Source organism: Porites lutea, chromosome 3 (genome assembly GCF_958299795.1).
Source record: "Porites lutea chromosome 3, jaPorLute2.1, whole genome shotgun sequence".
NCBI lineage: Eukaryota > Metazoa > Cnidaria > Anthozoa > Scleractinia > Poritidae > Porites > Porites lutea.
In genome coordinates this window covers 26,205,511-26,210,013 of record NC_133203.1, presented here as the reverse complement: position 1 = coordinate 26,210,013, position 4,503 = coordinate 26,205,511, and the positions used below count along the sequence as shown (strand labels likewise).

The 4,503-nt window shown below is 36.5% G+C and overlaps 1 protein-coding gene across 1 annotated transcript in view; it reads right to left on the bottom strand.

Moving 5' to 3' along the window:
• Positions 1 to 4,498: 4,498 nt before the first annotated feature.
• The window catches only part of LOC140932051 (uncharacterized), a 4,443-nt gene continuing 4,438 nt past the window's right edge, over positions 4,499 to 4,503 (bottom strand). Inside the window, exon 3 of the mRNA XM_073381715.1 lies at positions 4,499 to 4,503. This exon is cut by the window's right edge and continues 367 nt beyond it. The gene's annotated coding sequence lies outside the window, so the exon portion shown is untranslated.

Sequence of the window (4,503 nt, the reverse complement as noted above, 5' to 3'; positions counted from 1 at the left end):
TTTCTTTTTTATATAGGGCGATAAAATACAATGAAAATGACATGAACTGTAACAAGAAAGGATGCGCTTGAATGTATTTTTTGGCAATTGAGTGAGAAAAGAGTAAATCGGTTATTTAGTATTCGCCATTAGCACATCTCCGGTAAAACACCTTGTTTGCCCCCTCCCCCTTCCGTAGGAAACACAAGCATTGTTTTGAGACGACTATGTAATACCCCAGGAAAATTGGAAACAACGGTTTAACAAAATTTGGGGATGAAAACATGGTGTATTATGGGAGATGTGCAAATAGCGAATGATGGTATACTTCGTTCCCAGGGAGGAGTTTGGACAATTAATAATGCCCCTGCTATAATACAATAGAAGTGCCATTTCGCATCTGACGTGCATCGGTTCTTAAGAATTCGAACCAAAAGTTGTAATTTACAAAAAAAGGTGACAATGCCATGATAACCTTTTCACACAAATGGCTCTCTTATGTTGAATGAATCTTTCCGGCAGCGTAATAAGAGACACTAAACTTGAGTCTGGAAAAAAAATATTCCGTTTCAGGTAAAAAAAAAATCGCTCTAAGCTGGTATTTATAACAGTTTTTATTCACTGTGTCTTAAATTTAGCATCACTTTTCAAACCATATTAATATTATAGACTCAAGAAGCTAAATAGTTATGAAGCCATGCACGTGTCTTTGTTGTCGTCGTTGCTACCCAGGTCTGGTTTCACCGTGCACTTGTTAGACTAAGGCGGCTTTAACACTTGTTGCCATGCATACGGAATGTTATTCTCCCAGGGACAATAATGAGAAAACACCCTTTTTTATTACCCACGCCTAAGATTCGAGCACGGTCGCCACGGTGGCTAACAGGGGTGAAGACAAGAGTCTTACGATACCTGTTGGGACTGACGTATATGTATGCCTTCATTATACGCTCTCGGTAAAAAAAAAACAAAAACAAAAACAAAAAAGGAGCAAAAAAAAAAGGAGAAGAAATAAAAAAGAAACAGACAATCAAGAAACAATGAAACAAAACAAAGTAAAGATAAAACATCTTGATGTCACGCCTCTTGGCCAATCAGAGCGCGCGTACTATCTCAGATATTTTATAAAATATGTCTAGTACCATTCTCCACAGTTCCGATGAAGGTTCCAAGATACCCCTAGCTAAAAAGTTTACCTATTTATATTTGAGCCATGAATCAAGAACGAAAATGGAACTGAGGTTGTGTATTGGCTGGAAATGAGGTTGTGTATGTTTCCATGAATTTCATCATCACATTCTTGGCTCGATTCCCTTTAGCCTCTTTTTAGGAATTTGATTTGTTCCTCCTTAACCGATCGAAAAGAGGGCTGGACGCGCAGATTCGCGAAGGTCGATTTTTACCAGTCAGATCGTTGTCTGCCTATCAAATCGAGCAGGCCGCAAGAGCAATTTTTCTTCCCGGGAAGGTCAGTCAAAATTAGACCTGATCAGAGATAAATGAAGAAATTTGAACCTAATCCGGGTTTAATTCGGTGGAAGTAAATAAATAAATAAATAAATAAATAGCATGTGTATTAAAATTACATTTTACTGAAAGCCTTGCACATTGAAGCAAACTGAATGCACTAACAAATATCAGAGAAAAATCAGGAGATGACAAAGAACTCTATCAAAAGAAAAACAACGTTCCATTTCTTTTAACTGATCCAAAAGTGTCAATTAAAGATAACACAAGTTTAAACTTATTTAACTTCTTAACTATTGCTAGCGGGCCTGATATTTTTGGGAGGCCGGGAAATTGTCGTCACGACTATTAAGTACAAACGTGTACGGCAAACGGCAGATTCAAGTTGTAAATTTCTAGAAAATAATTGTAAAGGATGAAAATAACCAGAAACTTATAGTTTTTAATAGAAGTAAAGAACAGTTAAAGATAAGGAAAGGGAAAACTTGGTCACGTGGTCCAAATTCACGTTTGCCGTAAACGTGACCGTATGGCTGTCTCTAATTGATCAGTGGTTGACGATAGCCGCCAATTCTTGGTTTCCTAACCTACTAGCTTTTGCTCTAATCTCTCGATCTTCTTCCCACTTTTTTCGATTAAAGCTACACCATATCAAGCGCACCTCGATCAATTCGGGTTAGTATACGTTCAGAATTCTTAAATTTTCATGTCTGGTTTTAGCTGTATATACAGTGAACTAACACTATCTGTCTCCATTAGTTTGAGTGTCAAAATGTAATCATCCATTTTTCTACAAAAGTTTGATAAAAAAAAAAAATCTTAGTTCTTAGCTTACGCGAAAACACAACACAAGATTTTGAAACACTTTTCAATTAATATAATTTTTTTCAGTTTAACTATTAGTCTAAGACCTATAATTTGACCCCAAATTCAAAAGTTTAAGAAAAAGGTTGATCAACCCTGGATAACGTGAACTTGTTGCCCGACACTGATTCAATTTTCGTCCATATATAACTTGAAATTTAACGATCACAATTACACGCGCGGAAATAATATGCAGAATATTAACACTATAAATTTTGGGCCACTGCTCCTTAATGCTCTTTAAGATCGGCCCACCGACATTCTATTAAATGAGAGGAGAACCGGGAAGAAGCTGGGATCGTCGAATAAAATGCGAATTGTGATTGTTCTTAGCCCCTTCTTGAACAACGGGTGAGATTAGTGACATTTTGGTTTATAACCAACGCCTACGTGGAATTTGTCAAAATTTGGACATGGAAAGGGACCCTACTCCCCCCCCCCCCCCCCGACCCCTCTTGCTTCCCTTTATATACTTATGTTCGTCCCCTGAAGGTTGATATCTTTCTTTGCTCTTCTGTTTTTGAGGTGTAGTAGTTAAAGTAATGAACAGCGCGCGCAGGGAGAGAAGCAGCTGACAAAACAATCGAAATACTGTGCCGAAGAAAGGACTGCAATATTATTATGCGTTAAATGCTATATATAACGCTATAATCTCATTTCTTAAAAGCGAACATCATTTAATGTTCTCTTTTTTTTAGTTTCTTACCATTGGTTCGGAAAGGTCAGTTTCTCTGATTCACGTGCAGGCTAGCCGGGTACTGAAAAAGACGATTACATAGAGTTAAGTTAATAAGTACCTGATTTACAACCAAAAACATCAAACTTTTGGTAGCGTTTAAAGCTGTTGCTTTTTGTTTTGTCTTTTGAATGTGTCTTTTCACCTTTTCGCTCTCCGCTACCAAGAAAAAAAAAGTTTACGTTTGGGTCTTCCCACGCCATGGCTCCAGAACACATATCGAAATTCCTTGGATAAAACCGGTTTGAAAAAAGAAAAACTCAAAAACAATCTCTAGCAATCACTATGGTAACCTTCTCAAAGTCCCCCTGCTATTTTATAGCCTGCGCAACAGATCAAATTTGGGCATGTGACAACGAATAGGGCGCGAAAGAAGAATATGTTTCTAAAATTTAATCACATTCTTTGCTCGATGACCAGCTACCTTTCAGGAAATTAGTTCGCCCTCCTCCCCTGAAAGACAGCTGGATGCGTGGATTTTCTTAAGTCGATTATCGTTGCAAACACAAATCGAGCGATATCATAGAATATTTTTGCTTCTCATCCTTCAAAGAAGCGGAAATATCAACCTCATTTGGCTTCGGTAGAAGTAACAAAGACAGCATGTGTATAGATACATATTTTACTAAAAGTCTAATGTACATTTGAAGCAAACGCACTAACACAATTAAAAAGAACAGTAACAAAGACTCTCTATTACAAGAAAGAGAGAAACCTAAAGTTCCATTTCTTTCAACTGATACAATTGTAAATAGAAGAATACTCAAGTTATGCTTTAACTATATTTAACTCTTTAACTTTTACGATAAATTTTACTAGCGGGCAGTGTTTCTTTTTTGTTCTTCTTTTCTTTTCTTTTTTCTTTTTTTTTTTTTTTGCGTGACCCGGAAATGGTCTATCACCCGGATTACGACTATGGAAAAGGTTAGGTTTCCTACTCCTCTTTTGATCTTATTTCCTTTCTTCCCAATTTTTCTTTCGATATGGTGATTAAAGCTACATCTCCTATATCGATCAACGCATCAGTCACTCCGGGTTATTTCAAATTCAAAAGTCTAGTTTAAACTGTGTGTGCAGGGAACTAACACTACGTGTCTAAATTCGTCTTATTAAACAAATTTAAGTACCAAAATGTTATCTTACTTTTCAAGAAAAATATGATACAGAAAATTTTACAAAGGAAGCCATGGTCTTTGCTCACCTTTCATTTGTTTCAGGTAAACAAAAAATTCTAAGACCTTTATTTTGACCCCAAATTTACAATTCCACGAAAATGGTCGATCTCAAGAAATAGGATAGCCTGAACTTGTTAAAAACCTGATACAGTTTTTATCAGTAACATTTGAAATATGACGATGCGAATCACACATGCAGAGATCTTGCAAACCTTTGACACTGGCGTTCAGCGCTTGTAGAAAAAACATAAAAAAAGTAATAATAATAAAAAACCTGGCCAA